Source organism: Taeniopygia guttata, chromosome 30, assembly GCF_048771995.1.
Source record: "Taeniopygia guttata chromosome 30, bTaeGut7.mat, whole genome shotgun sequence".
NCBI lineage: Eukaryota > Metazoa > Chordata > Aves > Passeriformes > Estrildidae > Taeniopygia > Taeniopygia guttata.
Genome location: NC_133055.1, coordinates 7,214,650 through 7,240,224, shown reverse-complemented (window position 1 = coordinate 7,240,224; position 25,575 = coordinate 7,214,650). Strand labels below are relative to the sequence as shown.

Here is a 25,575-nt window from a genome sequence, read left to right as displayed (position 1 = left end):
CTTTTCTCTCTGCCAGCCCCCGCGTGCTGCTGCCGCCGCCGCCGCTGCTCCGGACAACCCCGCTGCGGCCGCTCCACTCCGCTCCGCTCCGCTGCTGCAGCCGCTGCCGCCGCGGCACTCGCGTGTGTCTGCCACAGCACCGCGGCCCCGCGTGCCGCCTCCCCTGGCTCGCGGCCAGCTCCGGAACACGCCGCCCCACCACTAACCGGCAAGGCGGCACGAACAAACTCCAGCACGGCACGCCGCAGCCTTTTTGGTTTTTGCTTTCCCAACCAAGCCGCAATAAACCGGGATTCTGCCACCGGGAGAAAAGTCTCTCTCCTTTTATTCACCGCAGGACTCGCCTTTTGCTCCCAGACCCACGTAGCACCTGCCGACGCCCGCGAGGGCTCGCCAGAAAAGACGGAAATTGCCCGCACTCGCCTCCCCCCACGGAGCTAGCTGGGACAAAGGGGGGGAAAAGAGAGCATTACGGCAGCCCTGTGTGAGGGGGGGCTTGGGAAATAAAATCTCTCTGTTGCCCCATGAACACGGGAGGAGCAGTCTTTGTCTCCTGTGCCCTCGCTGCCCCGCCAGACCAAAGAGATGTTCACCAGGGCTCTCCCTGTTTGTGGCCGTCCAGTGCCGAGCTGAGCAGGCAGCCAGTTGTGTTTGCACGTGAGCTGCCACAGGAAGACACACAGCAGCTGGAGATTTGAATAGCAGGGCTTGGGCTAATTCTTTTTCTTTTCGAATGCAAGAAAGACACAAAAGCAAAAGGAAACATGACAGTGTTTTGGTGGATTCTCTTTGTCGTGTGAAGTTGAGTAGCTGTTGGTGTTTCTGTGCTGCTGCTAATCCCTTCCATGAAAGAATCATTCCGGGAAGGAGCAACAACATCTGACACGCACCAAGTGTTGCCACCAGTTGCTCCAGGTGCTGCTACCAACAGCCCCTGTAGGACGGAGCACAGCCCCCAGTGCACACCAAAAGCCAGGGAATCTCAGGAAAACGGGAAACTGGACAAGACAAACGCAGATCTGAACAAATGTGGTTAATCAAACGTTCTTCGTTTATTCGAGATAAGATGGTAGTTTATATAAGCTTCTACATCGTTTACAGAAACAAAGGCACTCTGATTGGTAGGCTAACATTGTTTACCTTTTCCTTGAAGTGGCTTGAGCCTTACACTATAAACGTATACTAATTCACACCCAGACAGCCCAGTGGTCCCCGTCACACCTTAATACTATTTCTATCTGCGCCACAAGCTCTGAATTTCTAACTGCGTCAGAGGCTTGAAGGCCTCACAAGGCCCAAATCTGAGGCCTAGACTGGAGTAGCTCAAATCTCATAACTCATGTCCTCTTTCTCTGAAAAATGCTGCAACACACACCAGCTTTGGCTGCCCTCTGGCAGAGACGCCCTTTTGGGGCACAGGTTTCTGGGGCAGCAGACGGGCACCGGTGCTGCCAGGGCTCGGGGGAACTCTGCTTCGGCGGGGACTGTGCCTCAGCGGCTGATGTCAGCGCTCCCCGGGCCCCAGGGTCAGAGCAGCATTCCTGCCCTGGCCCACACGTTCCTGGTCTGTGTCACACGGCCGTGCTTAGGATGGCCACCATGTGGGACGTGTCCCGAGGAGGCCGTGCCAGCTTCTGTGCAGGGCCCCGTGCCCTTCCCGCCGCAGCTGCGTCGGCAGCCCTGGGGGCTCCTGCTGCTCTGAGCCCGCAGAGCAGGGCAGCGTTTGCTGATGGTCTGAGCCGTTCCTAAAGATCCTCTTGGGCTGTCTGACACACCTGGGGCAAGGCATTCCTTCAAACCTGGGCCACTCTGGGGGGGCTGGGGGTGGCCCCAGGGCAGGTGGCAGTGCGTGCAAGGGCCCTTTGTGACACGGTGCAGCATGGTCACCGTGGCATGGAACGGGACAGGGTATCCAAGGGCCCTTTGTGACACGGTGCAGCATGGTCACCGTGGCATGGAACGGGACAGGGTATCCAAGGGCCCTTTGTGACATGCTGTGGCATAGGTGTTGGCAGTGACAAGGCCACTCCACAGTGCTCTGTGCACGTGACAAGACAGGATGGAGAGAGCGGTGCTGTGAGGAGCCCTCGCACAGCCACTCGTTCCTTGCTGACCCAGAGCATTCCCGAGGTATTACTCCTGCAGGTGTCCTCGTGGCCAGGCCAGAACACTTGGTGACCTCTGGCCTTCCCGAGGCATCTCTTCTGCAGCTGCCCTTGAGGGCAGATTGTGGCATTTGCTTTGCACTGTCCTTGACAGGAGACTCCTGTCCTTGTCGCTGGAGCCTCCAAGACCAGAGTGCAGGACTTGCTGTCCTGTAGCCTTGCCCAGACTTCACTCTTGCAGGTGCCCTCAAGGCACGACTACAGCACTTGCTGACTCGGACGTTTTCCGAGCCACCTTCTCCTGCAAGTAGCCATGAATCCAGGCAGTGACGTAGAGCACAGACCTGCGAGCGTGCCCAAGCTGGTCTGGGGGAAGGAGGAGAAAGAAGGCCCTGGAGCTGCCCCAGCACAGCAGCCTGAAGAGGTGGAGCAGTTCCAGCCACCACAGAAGGGTGAGTGGCAGAGCTGGGCCACAGGGCTGGTGCCTGCAGCCAGCTTGGCCCAATGCCATGCCATGCCATGCCATGCCATGCCATGCCATGCCATCCCATCCCATCCCATCCCATCCCATCCCATCCCCTGGGGCCATGCCCATGGACAGGATGGAATAGGGGCCGGGCAGACACCCCACAGCCGTGCTCCATGCCCTGGGGCGTCACGGGGCTGTCCCTGCCTGGGCAGCGCAGGGCTGGGCTGTGTTCTCCGGCCTCTCCCGCAGCCCCTCAGCTCGGGCTGCGCTCGCTCTTTGCCAGGTGCAGCCGTGCAGCGCACACGAGAGCAGGAACGCACCCGTGGCCGCTTCCACAGAACAGCGCAGGTACCTGCAGCCATCCCCACCTGGGCTGGGCCTGCTGGCACTGCTCAGCCCAGCACTGTGCTCGGAGCACTCCATGCAACATCCCGGGCTTCTTGCCCTTCTGCTACAGATGGTTTGCAAATTCATGAAGAGGATTCGGGAGGAAGAGAGCAGCGTCGTGGGCACTGTGGTCAGAGCCCAAGACCAGTGCTGCCCTGCTGGATATGCTTGTGGTTATGCTTGTGGAGGAGGGTCCTTCCAGCCCAAAGCAAGTGAGCAGCCTGTGGCCTGCCTTTTCTCCTCCCAGCAATTGCTTGGTCTCCCAAGCCACGCCTGCTGCTCCCTGGAAGCCTTTGAGGCCATGGCAGTGTGGTGGCAAGGGAAGCACTTCTCTGGGGCAGCTGGGCACATTCCCTCCTCTGGCAGCTTTCCAAGTCTCCCCTGCCTTCTCCAGCTGCCTGCCATGGTGAGGTACATCCTCGTGGCCAATGAGTTTCCTGAGTACAATCTGTACAGGCCCCTTCTGGATCTGACAGAGGCACAGCCCTCTGAGGTGGTGATGGCTCTCCTGTGTGTGGCCCCAGTGTGTGACAGGTACGGGGCCCACGTGTCCACAAGGCTCAGCAGCCCTTCACCCTGTACAGCCTGTCCCAGGTGTCTGACAAGCAGAGAATTCCAGGGCCTTCTGGCTGCTCCCTTTGCCAGCCCTGGCCCCTGCCAGCCCCCCAGCGTGCTGCCATGCTTCCCCCCTGCCCCTCAGGGGCCAGTCCCCACAGGGCTGGGCTGCCTGCGTGCTGCCAGTGAGGGGCAGTGGGCAGAGGCAGGGCTGGCAGAGCAGCTCAGCTCCCCGCTGCCACCCAGGCCACGCTGCTGTGTCCCAGACTCCTCTGAGACAGAGCTCTGACCCCACAGAGCTGCTTTGGCCATGTGGAAGAGCATCATGTGTTCGCCCAGGGCTGCAGAGCCGGCCATGCTCGTACTCCTCGATGTGCTGGGGAGCTGGCCAGAGCACAGCACGTGCACCTCCGATGGGGACCACACGGCTGTCCTTGCCCTGGCTGTGAGTTTCTGCCTTTGCTGGTCCCAAGGCCACCCCTCCAGCAGCTCTCCATCCTCCCTCCCCCACAGCGTCTCCCTGCCTTAGGCGCTGGGCTGAAACCTGGCCTTGGGGCAGCTTCAGGGCCACCAGGCCCGATGCTCCCCCTGCGTCTCTCCGGGCCTCTCCCTCGCGTGCTTGGGCCCTGCCACACGGACACCTCAGCACTGAGCGCTGTCTCGGGCTACTCTGTCCTTTGCAGGCAACTGTGGTGATGTGGAAGATCCTCCAGCTGCCCTGTGTCCCACAGATGGTGACCGTGTATTTCCCCTGCCTGTTTGTCCATCTTCTCTTCCAAGTGCTCTTCAGCACTCTGGATATGCCAGAGGAGGTCAATACCTTCTGGAAGGGATGCCAGCAGCAACACGGCCTTGCCACCAGCCCCAGCAGGTGCTCCATCCCAGTCCTCCTGTCCTTGCCAAATCCCTGAGCAGGAGCCAGTGCTACCAGCGTGACCTGGGCTTTGCTCTGCACACAGGTTTGCAGAGCAGACCCTGAAGTCCCTGCTCTGCCAAATGCAGCACGAGGATGTGGTGGTGGCAATGGAACGCAAGTGTGGCTGGGACACACTGCTCTGTGCTGACACCCACCACTGTGCTGTGGGTCTGCTGGCCAGGTGAGACCCCCTTCACACTGCTGCCTCTGACATTTGTGCTCTGTGCCTGGGGTGCCCCACACAGTCCCTGTGGTCATGGGCCAGAGGGCCTTGTCACCAAGGGACAGCCAAACAGACTGAAAAAGGCTGGGAGAGGAGGGTGTCCACAAGGAGCCGCCTCCCAAATAGCCCAGGGGCCCTTGCAGGATGCTGGGGAAAGACCAGACCTCTGTGAGTCAGTCCTGGGAGAGGTTTGTCCCCCTGGCCCACAGTTTTGGTTACTTTGTCTCCTGCCAGGGAGATGTCCTGTGTCTCCATCCCCTTGTGCTCTCGGATCGCTCGCTACCTGCTCCGGCTGCTCAGCACACAGGAGCCACGCTGGGAGCTGCCCTCCCTGGCGTTCCTTGTGGAGGTGAGCCTGAAGGCCAGCGCTGCCTCTCTGAGCTGCCTCCCGGCTCTCTGCCCTCTCTTGGCCGCAGTGCCTGGGACGGAGCCCGCGCCCTGTGCTGCTGCCTGGGCTCAGCCCTGTGCGGTTCTGGGCTCCTGCCGGCCGGTCCCCCGTCACTGCCCTGTGCCTTTCAGATCCTGGAGCACCTGAACCTGAGTGAATGCCGTGACAGCGTCCTGGAGTTCTTGTCAAAGAACCTGCAGAGCGAGTGCAGGGGGAGGCATCGCTTGGCACTCAGAGGCCTCGTGGTGCTCGGCACCACCAGTGCCTCGGTGAGAAGAGCGCGGGGGCTGAAGCCGTGCTGCCAGCGTGGGGCTGGGGAAGGCAGTCCCTGGGGCTTGGCTGGCCTTGGGGCACTGAGGCAGCTGCTGCCAGCTCTCCTGCCTCCTGCTGCAGCTGCCCGAGTGCTTTGGCACAGGCCTTTGGCCCCTGGGCCCTGTGGCAGCAGGATGGTGTTTCACACTCTTGTGTTCCACAAGTAGATGGCCATAAGGATGTGGAGCCTGCATGAAAGGCTCGTGGAGCTCCTGCAGGAAAATGACAGCGTCGTGCTCAGGATGACCACGGTTCTCCTCAGTGGTTTATTTCTCTGCAATGGTGCCCCAATAACCAGCGCCCTCGCCCTGCAGCTGGCTGAGGCGCTCCTGCCACTCTTTGACAACGTAAGGCTCTGCGCCTCCAGCCACGGCCAACGGGTGCTACCCGCACACTTTGTGCCCTGTGCACTTACAGGCTGTGCCCAGGTGGGCCTGAAGCTGCTGATGCTGAGGTCTTTCTTCCTTCCTTTCACATAGGAGGATAGCCAGGTGAAGTTGTGCTCCATATTTGTCTTCCGAGAGATGCTGGATTTTTTTCCAGAAGAGGATAAAAAGGCCCTGAAGACACACGTGCACCAGAGCCTGCTGCCACTCTCCTTCTTCTGCCATGATGAGAAACCAGCATGTAGCAGAGGTGAGGACTCGGCAGCTGCTGCTGTTCCCCTGGCAGGGGCTGGGCTGCCTCCTGCCCTGGCACCTCGCAGGCTGCAGCCTCCTCCAGGCCCTGGCACAGGGACGGGGTCCTGCGCCCTGGGCTGTGGGGCCATCTCCGCGTCTCTGCTGCTCTCCAGGCTTCTCAGGAAACGCTGTGTTGTTCAGCCAGATTCCTGCACAGGAAGGATCTCCAAAAGATACTGCAGGTGGATCAGACCTGGGGGTTCAGTGGGAGCCTGGTAAGGCCGGCCTGCAAGCCCCAGGCTCAGGCTGGAGAAGCCCCTGACCGCGCTGCTCAGGGCGCGCGGCTGGCAGCTGCTCCCCTGCCCAGGGCTGCAGCCAAGGGGCTGAGCCTGCACCAACTGCACCCTCCTGGCTCTCTGCAGCTGGCAGAGGACAGCAGCAGCGTGGCCGAGCACCTGCGCCGGGCCCTGCCCTACCTGCAGAGCCCACAGGAGCCCCTGCGAGAGGCGCCGTCAGGTTCATGGGTGAGCCACGAGCCGGGCCAGGAGGGCGTGTGGGCACAGGGCTGGCAGCGCCGCTGGCAGGGAGCTGTGCCGCTGGGCCTGACAGGCTCTGTGTTCCCAGGGATGGCCGGGAGGAGCTTGAGGGGACAGCAGGAAAAGCTCCAGCTGATCTGCAATGGTGAGACAGGGCAGCGGGCTGCCAGCGGGGGCTGCCGGGGCGAGCTGCAAGCCCTGCCCCGGCTGCGGAGAGCTCTGCTCTCCTAGGTAGAGCACACAGAGATTTCAGGGACACGTGGGGGATGTGTGGCCAGCAGCTTCGGGCTGATCCCCTTGGTCCCTGATCCCTCCCAGCCATGGCAAGAGCCAGCTGGGATGGCCCTGGCAGGGGGGGCTCCCCTCGGCTCCCCGCAGAGTCGGGATCTGACCGTGGCTCTGTTCCTCTCTCTTGCAGCCCTTCAATGCCTGACAGAGGATGTCAGTAGTGCCATGTCAGAGCTGGCACTTCAAACATTGCATGTGCTCCGGGCAATACAGAGTGGGCGATACTCCATCTTCCAGAAGGTGCAAGATCATACAGCCCTCTGTGATGTCACATGGACATCTCTGTGATGTCACACTGTTATCTCTGTGATGTCACACAGACATCTCTGTGATGTAACACAGATCACTGTGTGTCACACCGACATCTCTGTGATGTAACACAGCTCTCTGTGATGTCACACTGTTATCTCTGTGATGTCACACTGACATCTCTGTGATGTCACACTCTTATCTCTGTGATGTCACACAGCTCTCTGTGATGTCACACTGACATCTCTGTGATGTCACACTGAGCCTGTGAGGTCACAGAGCTTTTTGTGATGTCACACAGACATCTCTGTGATGTCACACAGCTCTCTGTGACATCACACGGACACATCTGTGATGTCACACAGCTTTTTGTGATGTCACACAGCTCTTTGTGATGTCACACGGACGTCTCTGTGATGTCACACAGCTCTCTGTGTTGTCACACAGGACCTGTGATGTCACACAGCCCCTGTGATGTCACACCGCTCTCTGTGATGTCACACAGCTCTCTGTGATGTCACTCAGGACCCGTGATGTCACACAGCCCCTGTAAAGTTACACAGATCTCTGTGATGTCACACAGCCCCTGGTCTCTCACTGTGGTAGTTTATCTGTCTTCCAGCCCTTGAAGCCATGAGCGAAGATGACAGCCCATCCTCCACTAACCTGGAAATTCAGGCAATTTTTGGACAAAGATGTGCAGAACTAAGGTCATCTGCTGGATTCAGAGAATCAGGGTCCCAAGCAGAGTACCAGGAGACAGTGAAGAGAGCAGCAGGACTCAATGTCACTGGAGCTCCAGGCACACCTGATGCTGGCCACAGCTGTGCCTGCTGCAAGCTCCCACAGCTGCTGCCTTCCCCCTCCCTGTTGACAGCTCCCTCCCTCCAGCCCTCAAACGCTGCCCATTCCCTTTATTTGGCCCCCATCTCATCCCTTCCCTTTCCCTTCCGTTAATAAACAGTTTGGTTTCTCCCCCTTACCTGCATCTCTGTGGAGCTGAAGTGGCGCAAATCCCGGGCCCTGGGACACACAGGCCCCTGCTGCTGTTCTCTTCCACGCCGTGTTCTGTGCACACACACACAGAACGAGGGCAGATCAGGCTGGAAAGGTGCCTGTGCTGAAGGTGCAGTTCCACAACCCCGTGGAGTTGCAGATCTTGCTGAGCAGCCTGGAGCCCCTGGAATTTGGAAGAGCCAAGCTGAGTATGCTCTGAAGGCAGCTGTGAGGGATTCCATGGCAAGCTTCCACAGAGGGCAAAGGAGCTTGGAATGCTGGAAGTTTTCAGGAATAGCTTCCTGAAAGCTCAGCAGTGCTCCATCCCTGCACAGGATCAGGGAGAGGGCAGAACCAGCGATCATCCGGGCTTAGCAGGGAGCTTTGGGTGTGCCTGAGGGCAAAGGAAGCAGCAGCGCGGTGCCCGAGACTGGGACGCGCGACCCTGCCAGTGCCCGGAGCGCTGTCAGGCAGTGCCGGGATCCCGGCTGTGGTTCTGGTGCCCACAAGTGAGGAATGGCAGCCCCAGGCTCAGAGCCAGTCAGAAAGCCAAGCAAGTGAGAGCAGAGGGAGGGCACCCTTCCAGTCTCTCTTGGGCATGGCCACAAAACAGCCCCTGCTGCTTCTTCCTCCGCCTGTGTTTGGGCTGTGCTGGTGGCAGAGGCAGCCAGGCTGTGCTCTGCCTTCCAGAGCCTGTTGGGAGCGGGCATGAAAAGCGCTGTGTGCACAGCGGAGAGGCCTGGAAGGTGCTGGCAAGAGCGTCCTGCGGGAGCAGGGCTCTGGGCTCTGGCTGGGAACAGCCTGGTCTTGGTGCCGTGGGCGCAGGCAGGAGTTGAGGCAGGTGAAGAGGCACTGAGCAGCTTGTGTTTGTAGAGGGCCTGGGGCTGCACGTCTGAGCCTCCACCTGGAAAGGCACTTGGGGGAATAGGAGCTAGAGCTGGAGTGCCTGTCCTGAAAGGACATGAAGTCCTTCAGCCTTGCCAGCGTTTCCTAAGGGTGTGTTGGTGTTGAGCAGAAAAGCTGCACATTTGGGGAAATGCCTTTGGAGGACAGGGGCTTGCTTCTCAAGGAAAGTGCTTCCCAGGGAGCTCCCAGTGAGGCAGGTGCAAGTGTCCCCCTTTGGCTCTCTGTGCTCCTTTCAGTCCTTGAGGCCCGCTGCACTTGGCAGAGGGGCAGGGCAAGGGAGAAGGCTGTGAAGAGCAGGTTTGGCATCCACCTGGACCTGCAGAGACCAACCCAAGCACCTGCAGCAGCGTGTGTTAGCCCTGCTTTGGACAGAGGGGTGAGCAGAACCATCTCTGTCCATCTGTGACCCCAGAGCTCTCTGTGGGAGCTGTGAATTAAAAGGCCTTTACACACTCACTTTTCACATCTTCCCTGTCTGCTGTGTTTCAGCTCTTGGCAATATGCATTTGCCTTTGTGATTTGTGATACCATGGATCCAAGGAGACCATTGTGACCCTGAGAAACCTCTTGGAACCAAGGGGCCATTGTGACACAGCAAGGCCTCATGGAACCACAGGTCCATTGTGACATTGCAAGGTCACACAAAACCAAGGTGGCCATGGAACCAAGGTTCTGCCATGGAACCTCATGGAACAAAGGGACCATGGTGACACTGTGGAACCAGGGAGACTGTTTTTGGCAGTAGGAAAGCTCATGGAACCCCAAGTCCATTGTGACACAGCAAGGCCTCATGGAGTCAAGGGACCATTGTTAAACTGTGTGGCCTCATGGAACCATGAGCCATTGTGACACAGCGTGGCACCTCATGGAGCCAAGAGTCCATTGTTACACTGTGGGGCCCTGTGGAACCAAGGGGACCACAGTGACTTTGTGGGGCCTCATGGAACAATGGAGACTGTTCTGACACTTTGGGACCCACTGGAACCAAGGGGCCATTAGAGCATGGCAGAGCCTCATGGAATCAAGGGGACTACAGTGTCACTTAGACCTCGTGATTTAACCTTACTTACAGGCCTGACTGGCTCAGTTACCCAAGGCACTCAGAGCCCTCCGAGAGCAGCATTTCTGCCACATTTCCCCAGCACAGGCACTCCTGTGTGCACACAGACACAGAGAGTCAGTGCAGGGCACCTGTGAGAAATTCCCCTGAGGGCAGGGAAATGCTCCCTGTGGATGCTTTGGCATCTCCCCAGCGGTGAAGGGTTGAGCCTGGAGGAGTGGGGGGATTGGCCCCCCCTCAGTGTGCTCCAAGTCACTCCCAGGATTTCCATGTCCCTGCTCCAAGTGCTGCTCCCAGCCCTGATCCGTGGGGATGGGAATGTGCCACTCCCTTGCCTGGGCAGGGTCACACCTGAGCCAGGTGTGCAGGGAAGGACCTTGCCCTGACCCCAAGCACTGTCCCACCTCCAGGATCTGCTTCCCACCGGCCTCTTCCTCCTGCGGCCCCGAGCTCAGCTTGGTGCTGAACAAAGGGGCTGGGCCGGGGTCATCCCCCGGTGGGGGCTGCGCACCCCCTCTGGCCCCTCCCCAAATTCCCTCTGGGGGAGCAGAGCTGGGGCAGGAGCCCTCGGGGGGGGGACAAGGGGGTGACACCAGGATGGGGGTCACACATGCTCTGGGGGGACACACATGGACCCTGGGGACCCCTCCTCAGAGCCAGGAGGATGAACCCCAACATGGAGCCACCAACCCCCAGCAGCATCTTGGGGGGTGGGACCTGGTGGCTGCTTTGGGGTTCTGGGGGATCGTGACTACCCAAAAACCCCCTCCCAACCCCACAGCCACTCCCAGACTCTTCAGACCACCCCACAGCTCCCAGCCAGGACTCCCCAGCTACTCCCTACAAGATAAATGTCCTCAAGAACCACCAAACCCCTTCTCCATCTCCCCCAAGACCCGCCCAAATTCCCTGCAAGCCACACAGCTCTGTCAGGGACCCAAACCTCCCTCACAGACCCCTCCAAGCCTCCTCCCAGCACCACAAATGCCCACAAGATTGACAGAAGCCCTTTCCAGTCCCTCCAGGAGCCCCTAAACTTCCACCTCCCATGGCACTGACCAGGAGAGGTTGGTGGGCAGGAACATTTACAGCCAGGATCAGCTCGGGCACTTCAGCAGCGATTTGGGCACTTTGGGAGAACATCCCAAATGGGGAGACACAGACCAGGGACTGGGACAGACAGAATTCTTAGAAAACTGGTGAGCTCAGGTGGACACATTCTGCCAGCACATCTGTGATTGTGGACATGTCGCCTGGCTTTGATAGCCTCGGAGCACCCAAATCCTCCAAAATATTCCAATGAACCAAATCCACATTCACCCCCAAATCCTGGTAAATGGTGCAGGTTAAGATATCTTAGTTTAACTTCTTTATTTTCACTCCAGTTTTGGTTGTTTAGACTGGGTGAAGAAGGAAATTGTTTAGATGGAAACGACCTCCAAGATCATGCAGCGCTGCTTGATCTGCCACCAGAATAACTTGACAGAACAGGTGATATTTTTGGGGGTATAAAGTCAACAAATCACTTCCTCCCAATGAATTTCTGGTTTAGATCAGTGTCCTTATGGATGTTCCTGCCTCTGTGTTCATCCAGGTGCCTATGGGAAACTAGGAGAATGTGGAAACCACCTTACAGGTGTCTTCTCAGCAGGGATCACTTGGAATGTGGGTCACCAGGGCTCTGCCCAACATGGGTCCTCCTATGGGGGATGGAATTGAAGCAGTGCACGAAAGTCTTCCTGCAGTCGGGGCACTCGCAGGGCTTCCCTTACCGGTGCTTCTGTTGGTGTCGGGTCAAGTGAGAGCTCTGGGTGAAGCTCTTCCCACATTGAGGACACTCGTAGGGCCTCTCCCCAGTGTGGATCCTCTGGTGGATGATCAGGTGGGACCTCTGGCCGAAGCTCTTCCCACATTCCCCACACTCATAGGGCCGTTCCCTGGTGTGGATCCTCTGGTGGCAGTTCAGGCTGAATCTTTGCCTGAAGCTCATCCCACATTCCCCACACTCGTAGGGCCTCTCCCCGGTGTGGATGCGCTGATGGTTGATGAGGCTGGAGTTGTGCTTGAAGCCCTTCCTGCAGTCAGGGCAGCGGAAGGGCCTCTCCTCTGTGTGAATCCGCTCATGTACAAGGAGTTCAGAGCTGGTGTGAAACCTCTTCTGACACTTGGGACATTCATAGGGCCTCTCTCCAGTGTGGCCGCGTTGGTGGAAGACAAGTTTGGAGCTGCAGCTGAAGCCCTTCCCACACTCCCCACACTCGTAGGGCCATTCCCCGGTGTGGATCATCTGATGGCAGATCAGGGTGCTGCTCTGCCTGAAGCTCTTCCCACATTCCAAGCACTTGTAGGGCTTCTCCCCATCATGATGCTGCTCAGGGACCACCAGCTCTGAGCTCTGGCTGAAGCTCTGCCCACCTTCCTGGCACAGGCTGGGTCTTTCCTCCTCGGAGCACCCTGGGCTGGGTTTGCAGCCTCTTCTCCTGTACGATTGACGGGGGTTTTCCTCGTTAGATTCCTGCACTGTGGATCCGCTCAAATCGGGTTCTTCCATGAGGTTCTGCCATGGGGATTTTTCCTCCATGGTCTCCATCCTCAGCTCCTGCTCTGGGGGAGGAAGGACAAGGAGAGGATGGGATTTGCCTCCGTGCCACAGGGAAGGGCAAGGAGATCCCCCCAGTGCATCCCCGTCAGGAGAGCGTCGGCAGCGGGGCTGTCCTGCAGTTGGGGGCCATGCTGGGCTGGGAGATGGAGCAGGAGAGAGGAGGAAAGGGGCACTGACTTCCTCCTCACCTCCCTGGGAGTCCTGGGACATCTTCCTCCTCCTCGTTGCCTCCTCCTCCATCTAGCGAATGTTTGGGAATGGGAAATCCTGTTTTGGGAGGAAAACAAGGGATGAGCACAGTGAGTTTTGTACCAGTTCGAAGGCAAACCAGGGGGAGAGTCTAAGCCAGAATCCCAATTGAGTAAGAAAATTAAGATCAAGGCAATGATACAGAAACACTGGCTTAATCTGACAGAGTCAGGATATAACCTGACACCCCGTTGGTCAGGGTGGTGGTAGCAGTCTGATGAAATGGTGGCTGCAGTCCGGCTGGAGTGATGAACGTGATTCTGTCAAAGCGGCGATCCTGTAGAAGGGTCTGGTCTTCCTCTGAAGGTCCAGAGGTGGTTATGGAGCTCTTGTCCTCTGGGAATCCAGTAGGCAAGGTGGTCGTGGTGTTGCAAGGGTGAGATTATATCCAGGCAGGAATGCTTGGTTCCTCCCCCTGGGCGGAGCATCCCACAATGGGATGATGTAATTTTATCAGTCCTGCAGTGACACTCAATGGCCCATTAACAGAAGATGGCCCCTGGAGGGCGTTATCAGGGCTGAGCCATGGAAGAGATAAAGAACACTGCCCCACCTGTTGATAACAGTTTATGAAGATGGTGACCGAAAACACTTTTGGTTACATCTGACACTGTAACCTGAAACAGTGAGGCAATCCCTGCTGGGGGTGGGGGGTGAACACCACCCCCCTTACCCAAACTGGCTCAGGTGTAAAACCCCCACCCTGGGAAGGCCACGCACACAGGGGACAATGTCACACTTGCCCCACCCCAGGGGAGATCTCTGTCCTGTCACTCCCTTGCTCTCCCCCCTTTTCTCTTTCTTTCCAGCTTTCTCTCTACCTCACTTCTACTGTTCAATAAAATCCACTTTGGATTTTGTCTCCTTAGCACCTTAACTGTGGCACAGGCACCACTCTAACAACTTTATTAACCAGCTTGCAACATTATTTTGCACAGTGAGTTCAGGGCACTGCTGTCTGACCCCAAGTGCCTTTGACAACAGCATGGTTCCCTCCTCTGAGGAGGTTCTGCCTCTTCCTGGAGGAACTCTTGGAAACTTGGATGCAGCTTCCTCTGAGTAACTTTTGGAACAACTTATCAGGAAAATGGCTGTTGTGGCTGGCCAGTGTAAAGAAAATATTTTGTTTTCCTTCCCTGAAAAGTTTGTTAAAAATCACTGGAGGAAAGGAAGCAAATGATACTAGCGAGACTGACAAGGTTCATTCACCCCAAGGTGAGGATCACTAGGCTTTTAAAAGTCCTACAAGAAGCCAAGCTCAAGTAGCTAAATTGCTGAATACCTCCAGAATTCACATCTTTTGAGGGCCTTGCCAAATGTGAGAATAATTTTATCTTGCTATCTGTTACCTTTGACAGCTCCACAGAGCTTTCCCTTCCTTTTAATAATCTGTATTGGGCTAAATGTCCACTTTTCTTTTATTGGAACCTTCCAGCAGCTGAGCTGGAGTTTTGCTGGAACTGGGGAAATTTGAAATTGCCACAGAATTACTTCTATTGTCAGTTTATTAATGTTTGGTATTTGTGTTTTCGTCACAAGTGGCTTGTGGGAAGAGCAAATATTCCTCAAGGCATTTTTTGTAGGGTTAAGTTTGATTTCTGGCAAGTTTGTTTCATCTGGTCCCCAGGGGATGCTCGAGGGGTCTCTGTGCCTCTCACCCTGGGGGATGCTTGAGAGGGGCTTGGATGGGTTGTCCCTTTCCCGGTCACCCCAGGCCATTCCTGAGGAGGTGTCTCTCTCCCGGTCACCCCAAGCCATTCCCCAGGGGGTCTCCGTCGTTCTCACCCCTGTGCCAGGGGAGTGCTCCAGGGAGTCTCTCTCCCTCTCAGCCCAGGGGTGCTCAGTGGTTTAAACAGGGTATTTTCCAGTGTAAATTTAACAGGGTAGAAATCCATTTGGATTTAGGTGAAATGTGCTGATTTGAAGAGATAGTAGCTTGCTAGCATAGGCAAAATATGCTGTTTAGTCTGCTCGCTCTGCTGCAGAAACGCGGATGGAACATTGATCCCCACAAATCCTGTAAGGAGTTGTAGAGACGGTATGTTTATTGCAGTGCTGGACGCATGTGGGGATCGTTCCCCTTCAAAGGACATGTGCACACCTGTGTAAGAGACCGTCCCAAGTTCCCCTCATTCTTGCCTCACGTTTGCCGCAATGGCAGAGACTGAGATCCTGGAGACTCTGATTGGAGTTCCGGCTTGGCGAGGTGGATGATTATTTTTGCAGGTGTGTTCGCTGTACCACCACAGACCACTGCTTCGAGCAGGGCCTGGCAAGGACCTGGCAAGTGGCTTGTTCTATGCGCTTTCACCTTCTTCACGATACCTGCTCAACCCAGGGATTTTCCCACCTGATGAACTTTGGGGTAACTCTGGTGATCTCCCACAGAAGACCCCTCATCTGCCTCATGACCACTGTGACAGACGGAGATTGAAGCCCCTCCCAAGGACTGAGACTGAGACCCCCACCACAGGGAGGAGGGCTGGCCTGATCAATGCCAGATGTTTCCCAGGTGTGGTCGATGGACCATGAAAACAATGGCTCTTGCTCACAGCTGATAACATGACCTGTTCCTCCTTGGTGGCTTCAATGGACTTACTCTTCATTCTACCTGTTCCCCCTCAATGATTTCAATTAGCTTTCATTGTCTTTTGCCTGTTCCCCCATTCGACAGTGGACTATAAAAGACCCCTGAGATAACCAAGATTTTGAGTTTCTCTCCAATGCAACAAGACGGATCTGCATTGTTTGGACCATTGAGGATTTCATCTACATTGGTAGCTATAAGCCCCTTTCCCTTCCTTTTCTATCCTTTATTTCCTTTCTGTCCCCTCTATTGCATTTGCTGTTGGCACTCTATAATAAAGGTGCATTTCTTGTGATTAAACTGATGGTCCCCTGCTGTTTGCCTTTTTGCACTTTTGGAATCAGTAAACAAGCAATCATGACACCCCGCTCCTCCAAGAGGATCATGACACTCCCTCAAGGGATTGGGATCTGCGGGCAGGGTCCCTTCCTACACCAACAGTTCCCAGATTCTGTCAAGGACTCGCTTCCCTTTCCTTCTTCCCTCTGCTTCCAGCTGGGAATGTGCTGGGAAATGTCCAGCAAAGCCACCTTTGCTGCGTGCTGCAGGAGCCCACGGAGCTGCTGCACCTTGTTCCCTGCCCTGCACAGCTCCTTGGGAGGCACGGCAGGAGCAGCACCCTGGGAGCCTCGGGAATGCCCCTCTGGGATCCGTGGCACACGCTGCCAGGGGCTGGAATTCCAGTTCCCAGCCAGGAAAAGATGTTCCTGCCCTTGATGGAAAAGCTCTTAACAAGCAGCCAGAAGCCAAATGGAGAAAGATCTTACAGTGACATTTCACTGCCAGCCTTCATAACATCACCTGTGGTTGTTTTAGCTCACGGATTGGGAATTAAATCAGGGCAGGGCCTTTGGTGGGAGCTGCCCTGGATCAAGGGAGACACTGAGAGAGAAACAGAGCATGTAAAGAGAGGTCTGAGAGAAAGGAGGACAAAAACACAATCAGCTGAGACGGTGGCACTCTGAAAAGAGAACTGCAACTGACTGAAAAGGAATGGGATGGAAAGAAATTATTTTGTAACTTGTATTTCCCATCAAAACACAATTGCCTCCCTTTCTCACCAACCTCCTCCTGGTGTCATTCAGCCGGGATGTAAGAATGTTCTTCATTCTGAGTGGATGTTCCAGGCTGCAGCCACAAGGAAACAGGGAATGGGGATTTTCCTGCTCCTGGGGAGTTTGACATCCTCAGCTGAGGAGAGTAGAAGGCAACAGAAGGAAAGGACAGCTGGGCTTCACCCTTCCTCAGGAATGAGGGGGTGGGGGGAAATCTCTCATCATGTCTGCAGCTGCTCCCACAGGGATGTGAGGGCTGATCCCAGAGCCCCAGGGGTCACATTCAGGGCAGCCCTCAGGGTATTCAGGGGCAGCGTGGGACCACCTGGACCTTGGAGCACCCAGCTGCCCCCCATGTCTGGAGGTGCCTGAGGAGGGCTGGGACAATGCCAGGGACATCCTGCAGTGACATCCCCCCTGTCCCGCCCTGTGTGTGCTCAGTCCCAAACCTGACCCTGATCCTGGTGTCAATCTCACTCCACGTTTAGACACACTCACAGTTCCGTATTTAATCTCATCCCAGTGCCAGACTTGTCTAGCCCCAGACCCAATCCCAGCCTCAGCCCTAAAGCCAATCCCACGTTTTGCCTTAACCCCAATCCCAGCTCTAATCCAAATCTCAGCCCCAACTCCAACCCCAGCCCCAATTCCAGCCCCTTCCGAAATCCTCAGCCCCAAACCAAATCCCAGGTTCAGCCCTACTGGGGGTTTGGGGGTGTCTCTGTCTCTCTGACCCCGGTGATGTTTGGGTGGGTCACACCAGGGCTGAGAGGGACACAGAGACCCCCCCGGCCTCCCCAGGGATGAGAAGGTCAGAGAGCCCCCCCAGCCCCGAGCACCCTCGGCGGTGAGAGGGACCCAGAGCCCCTGGTCCCCAGCCCTGCACAAGCATTCCCTGAGGCCAGAGGGATGGAGACCCCCCGAGCATCCCCCAGGGCGAGGGGACAGAGACCCCCGAGCATCCCCTGGGCTGAGAGGGACCGAGATCCCCTTGAGCACCTCCTGGCACAGGGGTAAGAGGGAGGGAGACCCCCCCCAGACATTCCCTGGGGTGAGAACGATGGAGACTCCCTGGGGAATGGTCTGGGGTGACAGGGACAGGGACAACCCCCCAGGGTCCTCCCAAGCATCCCCCAGAGTGAGAGGCACAGAGACCCCTCAAGCATCCCCTGAGCACTGGACAAAACAAACTTGCCAAAAGCAATCCTTGGATATACAGAATTTGGGAGGCCAAATTCTAATTTTGGCCATGGTCCCTGGACATGAAGGCCGGTTCTTTTCCACAGGAATGAAGGAACAGTGTGCCAGTGTTTCCTGGGAGGATAAGAGGTGACCACCAGAGGCCAACCAGAGCTGCCAGATTTTGTTCTGAGAGATACCCTTGCATATAGGATTTTTTTAGGGAGAATATCAGTTTTGGAAATGAGCATCTGAAAAGAGGAAAAGTTCTTTTCCATAGGAAGGAAAACATGCGGCCCCAGTGCTCCAGCAGCTGATGAGAGGCAGCCCTTGACATCCCAAAATCAGCCAGATCTGTCAAGTGGCCCCTGGGAGGCCAAGCCAGACAGACCTGTTCCATGTTCCCTCGCTTCCATGGGGCCCCTCAGTGTCCCAATGGTCCCTTGCTTCCAGGAGGCCCTGAGATGTCACAATGCCCCCTTGGTGACACCAGGCCCTGAAGGGTCCCAATGCTCTCCATGGTTCCATCAGGCCCCACAGAGTCATAATGGTCTCTGGGCCCATGAAGTCCTGTGGTGTCACCATGGCCCCTTGGTTCCATGGGCTCCAGTGGTGCCACAATGATCCCCTTGGCTCCATGAGGTTTCCCAGTGTCACCGTGGTCGCTGTCAGAGGCTGGATGAGATCGATGTCCCGAGACACCCTGGGATGCTCGGAATGCCCGTGTGGGGCCAGGGCCGGGTCAGGCCTTGGTTTGTGGTGGGACAGAGCCCCCCCCCCGGCCCTGGCCTGGCAGAGCTGTCAATCACACAGCAGGGGTGGTGCTGATTGGCTGAGCTGTCAATCAATCACAGAGCAGCTGGTGCCTACCCCGACTCTGATTGGGCAATCACCTGGCAGTCCCACCCCAGGGGCGGGCCATGGAGGCCCAGGGGGTTAAAAGCCGGAGCACGAGGCCAGCCCATGGTCTGGATCCTGCCTTCTCCTGGGGTTCCTCTGTTAACGAGGCTGGAACCCGAGCAGTTCATGCCTCTGTGCGTCTTTCTATAGATCTTCTGTCTTTCTGATATTCTCTGTTTCTCCTCTTTCTAATCCTACTTACCTGGAACTATTTTGGGTAACTTAGCATCTTAAGGGTTAAAGGTTTTTAGGTTAAATGGGCTAAGTTAATGAAGTTAATGCTATGATAAGAGTTTTTTGTTGAAGTGGATGTTATATTAAACCTTTTGCCAAAGTTCCTTGATTGTCTATATTTTGCCTGTTACGTTTTGTGTCATTTTCACTTCTTAGCTCTGTTTTTTGAGCATGGTGCTGGTATCACCGAGGCTGTGGGATCAGTCCCTGTGTGGACCGTTCACTAAAGAACTGGACTTGATGATCCTTGTGGGTCCCTTCCTACCAAGAATGGTCTTTGCCTCTGACTATGTTGAGATTATGTGGTTGATGTTTCTCCTGTGCACCAAACTCAAGTAAAGGAACCTTTGGTGACCTCCAGCATTTCAGTGCTCTGGGGTGTTACCGCCCTGCAGGCTCACAATGGCCTCTTGTTTTCTTGAGGCCCCACAGTGTCACCCTGGCCCCTTGGTTCCATGGGCCCAACAGTGCCAACAATGGTCCCCTTGGTTCCACAACTTCCCACAGTGTCACCCTGGCCCCTTGGTTCCATGAGGATCTGCAGGGTCACACAGGTTTGTGACATTTGTCCTTGCTGCCCCTCACATCCCCCTGCCCCACAAACAGCCCCGAGCCACCCGTGAGGGACAGGCCCTGCTGTGCCAGGCTGGGCTCAGGGCTTGGCCTTTCTGCTTCCCCCAGCCAGCCCAGGCCTTGCTCAGCATTGCAGTTCCCTGCTCTGAGCCTTGGGCTCCCTGCAATCCTGGCCTCAAGGATCTGCTCTCACCAGTCCCTGGGGAGCCTTTGGCAATCCCTGCCCTCAGTGGGGCCCAGTGATGCTCCAAGGGACTTGGAGTTTTGCTCCTGACTCCTTGAGCAGCTTCTTCAGCCTTCTCTCAGTGCCTGAGGGTTCTGGACTTCACCCCAAATCCTCCATGGGGATCATTAAAGAAAAGGAAGCCCTTAGGGGCGCTTTGTCTTCATTCAATCGTCTGCAAGTCTCCAGGGCTTGTGCAGCTGATTGGAGTCAGTTTGGAGTTCTTGTAAGGAGGAAAATTTCCAAGTGCACCTCATGACATTTTTTCTTTAATCAAGTGAGTATTCTCTTATTTTCCAGTTCAGAGAAGAGCTGATAGAAGCATTCCCCAGGTGATCTTGACACTGAAGTTCTCCTTAGGAGGTCTGGGCATGTACAAGAATGAGTCCCCTGAGGGCTGACCCTGTTTCGACAAGCTGCTCCTCACCCCCAGCCTCACCATGTCTGACATCACTCACCTGGCACTGACATCCCTGTGCCCTGCAGCAGAACCTTGTCCCTGAGCTCTGCAGCTCCATGTCCCAGCCCATTGCACCCTGTCCCACCTGCTCTCCTCAGGGCTCTGCCTGCACACTGGCCCAGGAGAAGTTTTTCTCTTGGGAAGGAGAGAATGGAAAAGCCTGAGCAGGTTTCCTAAACAACAAACCCCGCTCAGGAGCCACCTGCTCAGTACAGGCTGCCTGGAATGGGGTCACCTTTATACAAGGAACAGTGTGACCAGAAATGATCTCTGGAAGCAGAATTCTCTGCGTCTCCCAGTTGAATTCTCTGTCCCACTCCTTTCCCTGGATCTCTGTTTCAGATGGAAGCTGCTGGTGCCATCCTCACCTTTAACCTCCCTCTGGAATGCAAACAGGTGTTCCCAGGTGTGTTAAGCAGGATTTGCTCAATGTTTCCATAAATCTTTTGTGTCCCCCATGGAACGAAGGGGCCATTTTGGCACTGAGGGGGTGACGTGGAAGCAAGGAGTCAATTGTGACCCTGGGGTCCCATGGAACCAAGGGGCCATGGTGACACAGCAGGGCCACGTGGATCCAGTGGTCCATTGTGGCACTGTGGATCCAAGGAGACCATGGAGACACCCCCAGAACCTCATGGAACCAAGGGGTCCATGGTGACCCAGCGGGGCTGCATGGAGCCAATGGTCCATGGTGACACTGCCCATCCAAGGAGGCCATTTGGACACTGCGGAAGCTCATGGAGCGAGGTGGCCATTGTGACACTGAAGAACTTCATGACACCAAATATCCATGGGGACACAGCAGGGCATCATGGAACCCAGGAACGGCTGTTGGCAGTGCGGAGACTCCTGGAACCAGGGGCTGTTGTGGCACTGCAGCACCAACACAGCTGCTGCACCTTGTCCCCTGCCCTGCACAGCTCCTTGGGAGGCACGGCAGGAGCAGCACCCTGGGAGCCTCAGGAATCCCCCTCTGGGATCCATGGGACACACTCCCAGGGGCTGGAATTCCAGTTCCCAGCCAGGAAAAGATGTTCCTGACCTTGAAAGCAAAGTCCTTATGGAAGAGCCAAAAGCCAAGTGGAGAAAGATCCTACAGTGACAATTCACTGCCAGCCTTCATAACTTCACCCGTGATTGTTCCAGCTCATGGATTGGGAATTAAATCAGGGCAGGGCCTTTGGTGGGAGCTGCCCTGGGACAAAAGAGACACAGAGAGAGAAACAGAGCAGGCAAAGGAAGGCAGGAGAGAAAGGAGGTGTTTTGGTTTGGAATGACACGTGTCTGCTAAGGAAGGCAGGAGCCTCTCCTGAAATGGAAAAATGTAGACTCTTTCTTTCTGAATTGTTATAAATTTGAAATTAAGGGGGGCTCTCAAGTAAAATTTGGAGCAGGAATAACTGTTTTTTATTAGGGAAGAAAGTAAAAATATGAACAGTGCAGTGAACCAAAAAACCACTGACAGAGTCAGAATATAACCTGACACGCTGTTGGACAGGGTGCTGGCTGCAGTCCAATTGGAATGGTGGCTGCAGTCCTCCAGGAGTGTCAGGTGTGATTCTGTTGGAGAAGCGATCCTGTAGAAAAGGGTGTCTTCTTCTGAAGAGGAAGAGGCAGCTGTTCCTCTGAAAAATCCAGCCCAGAAAAAGCTTTGTTGGTGGGCCAGAATCTCAAATCTAGATGCAGGTAGGAATGCTTGGCTCCTCCCTCTGGGCAGAGCATCTCACAATGGGATGTTATAGTTCTTATCAGTCATGCAGTGACATTCAGTAGCCCATTATCAGCAGATGTCTCCCCTGAGGGAGGATTGATTGTGGAAGAGATAAGGAAAAACTGCCCACTTAGCACAGGACAACTGCCAAACAGATGGCAAATAGAACACATCTTGCTTTTCAGTCTGGGACAGGAGGTCACAAACAAAATCAGCTGAGAAGGCGGCACTCTGAAAAGCAAACCAGAACTGACAGAAAATGAATGGGACAGAAATCAATAATTCTGACAGTTTTATTTATTATCAAAATAAATCACACCCACCCAGCCCCACACAAACACAATCACACACCCTCAAATTTGGATCTGACTTCTCCTGATCTCCTTCCAGCCCCATCTCACCCTGGAGGCTGTGGAATCAAGTAATTTTGGCATGGGACTGAGGTGAGAACCTGCCATTTTGAGGTGGGATTGAGCCATTTTGGGGTAAGATTGAGGTGTTTCCAGTGGGATTGAGTAATTCTGAGGTGACAGATCAATCCACCTTGGCTTTTGGAGTGCAAAGATATGGAGAATACTACCAGATATCCCCCAAGAACCCACAAATCCTCCAGAATATGTTCCCAAACCACAAATTCCACCTCAAATACCTCTTAAATGGTGGGGCTTTTGACATCTCTGGTCAATACTCTTTTTAGTCATTTCTCAGGTGTTTTTAAGTGAAAAAGACAAACCAGAAGAAAATTAGGGCCAAACCAAAACCAGAGAGCCCTTGAGCATCCCCTGGGCACTGGACAAAACAAACTTGGCAGAAATTAAACTGAGCCCTCCATAAAATGCCTTGAGGAAGATTTGTTCTTCCCACAAGTCTCTTGTGATGGAAACACAAACAAATCCCAAACATTACTAAACCAACAACAGAAGCAATTCTGTGGCAATTCCAAATTTCATCAGTTCCAGCACAGCTCCAACTCAGATGCTGGCAGGTTCCAAAAAAAGAAACGTGGAAATTTGGCCCGATACAGTTTATTAAAAGGAAGGGAAAGGTCTGTGTAGCTGTCACGAAGGTGACAGGGACGAAGAAAATAATGATTCTCATATTTGGAAAATTCTCCAAGCCTTTGAATTTGGGAGTTATTCAGGAATTTAGCTACTTGAGCTGGGCTTCGGGTAGGATTTTAGTAGCCCTGTGTTCCTCACTGTGTGGTGAATGATCCTTGTCAGTCTCACTGGTGTCATTTGGTCCCTTTCCTCCAGTGATTTTAAAAAACTTTTCAGGGAAGGAAAACAAAATATTTTCTTTACACTGGCCAGCCACAACAGCCATTTTCCTCATAAGTTCTAAAAGTTGCTCAGAGGAAGCTGCATCCAAGTTTCCAAGAGTTCCTCCAGAAAGAGGCAGAACCTCCTCAGAGGAGGGAACCGGGAGGTTGTCAAAGACACTTGGGGTCAGACAGCAGTGCCCTGAACTCACTGTGCCAAAATAATGTTGCAATCTGGTTAATAAAATTGTTAGAGAGATGTCTCTGCCCCAATTAAGGTTCTACCAAGACTAAATCCAAGGTGGATTTTATTGAACAATAAATGTGCGGTAGAGAGAGAGAGATGGAAAGAAACAGAAAAGGGGGGAGAGCAAGGGAGTGACAGGGACAGAGATCTCCCCTGGGGCAGGGCAAGTGTGACATTGTCCCCTGTGTGCGTGGCCTTCCCAGGGTGAGGGTTTTACACCTGAGCCAGTATGGGTAAGGGGGGTGGTGTTCACCCCCCACCCCGAGCAGGGATGGCCTCACTGTTTCAGGTTACAGTGTCAGATGTAACCAAAAGTGTTTTCAGTCACCATCTCCATAAACTGTTATCAGCAGGTGGGGCAGTGTTCTTTATCTCTTCCATGGCTCAGCCCTGATAACGCCCTCCAGGGGCCATCTTCTGTTAATGGGCCATTGGGTGTCACTGCAGGACTGATAAAATTACATCATCCCATTGTGAGATGCTCCACCCAGGGGGAGGAACCAAGCCTTCCTGCCTGGATATAATCTCACCCTTGCAACACCACAACCACCTTGCCTACTGCATTCCCAGAGGACAAGAGCTCCATAACCACCACTGGACCTTCAGAGGAAGACCAGACCCTTCTACAGGATCACCGCTTTGACAGAATCACGTTCATCACTCCAGCCGGACTGCAGCCACCATTTCATCAGACTGCTACCACCACCCTGACCAACGGGGTGTCAGGTTATATCCTTACTCTGTGAGTTTAAGCCAGGATTTCTCTATCATTGCCTTGATATTCATTTTCTTTTTCAATTGTAATTCTGGCATAAATTCTCCCCCTGGTTTGCTTCGAAACCAGTGCAAAACTCGATGTGTTCATCCCTTGTTTTCCTCCCAAAACCGGATTTCCCATCCCCAAAAGTTTACCAGATGGAGGAGAAGGCTGCGAGGAAGAGGAAGATGCCTCAGGACCCCCAGGCAGGTGAGGAGGAAGTCAGTGCCCCTTTCCCCCTCTCTCCTGCTCCATCTCCCAGCCCAGCCTGGCCCCCGGCTGCAGGACAGCCCCGCTGCCGACGCTCTCCTGACGGGGACGAACTGGGGGGATCTCCTTGCCTTCCCTCTGGCACGGAGGCAAATCCCATCCTATCCTTGTCCTTCCTACCCCAGACAAGAAGCTGAGGATGGAGAGCTGGGAGGACAAATCCCCATGGCAAAACCTCGTGGAAGAGGCCGATTTGAGCGACTCCACAGTGCAGGAATCCAACAGGGAGGAAAAGCCCCGGAGATCCCACAGGAGGAGGGGCTGCAAACCCAGCCCAGGGTGCTCTGAGGAGGAAAGGCCCACTCTGGGTCAGGAAAGTGGGCAGAGCTTCAGCCAGAGCTCGGAGCTGGTGGTCCCTGAGAAGCTTCACGATGGGGAGAAGCCCTACAAGTGCTTGGAGTGTGGGAAGAGCTTCAGGCATAGCAACAGTCTGAGACGACACCAGATGATCCACACCAGGGAATGGGCCTATGAGTGTGGGGAGTGTGGGAAGGGCTTCGGCTGGAGCTCAGAACTCATCAGGCACCAACGCATCCACACTGGGGAGAGGCCCTACGAGTGTCCCGAGTGTCAGAAGAGGTTTCACAGCAGCTCTGATCTCCTTGTGCATCAGCGGATTCACACGGATGAGAGGCCCTTCCGCTGCCCTGACTGCGGGAAGGGCTTCAAGCACAACTTCACTCTTGTCAGGCACCGGCGCATCCACACCGGGGAGAGGCCCTGCGAGTGTCCCCAGTGTGGGAAGAGCTTCACCCAGAGCTCTGACTTGACCAGACACCAACGGGGGCACCGGTAAGGGAAACCCTGGGATTGCCCGGAGTGTGGGAAGAGCTTCATGCTCTGCTCCAGTTTCATCCCCCACTGGAGAACCCACATTGGGCACAGCCCTGGTGACCCACATTCCCTGTGATCCATGTTGGGAACACACCTGGCTGCTTCTCCTTTTCGTTTGGCCCTAATTTTCCTCTGATTCATCTTTATTCTTTAAACACAGCCAAAACAGGGTTAAATTAAAGCAATTGATCAAAAATATCTGAAATGCCACCATTTCACAGGCGTTTGAGGGGGAATTTAGGATCTGTGTGGATTTCCCCTGTTGCTAAGAGGCAGGAATTTGATCTCACCCTTCTTGTGTTGCCAATAACTCCTCCCTTGACCCAAACCCTAACTCCACCCCTGGGATACCCTATACAAACCCCAATGGCCCTGCCTTTGCCCTGTCTTTCGGGGGTAAGAAATGGATTTTGGAGCTTTGTG

General features: G+C 55.1%; 1 pseudogene; it reads left to right on the top strand.

The window, feature by feature from the left end:
- Positions 1-25,114, top strand: part of LOC140681001 (uncharacterized) — a 42,646-nt pseudogene extending 17,532 nt beyond the window's left edge.
- The last annotated feature ends 461 nt before the right edge of the window (positions 25,115-25,575 follow it).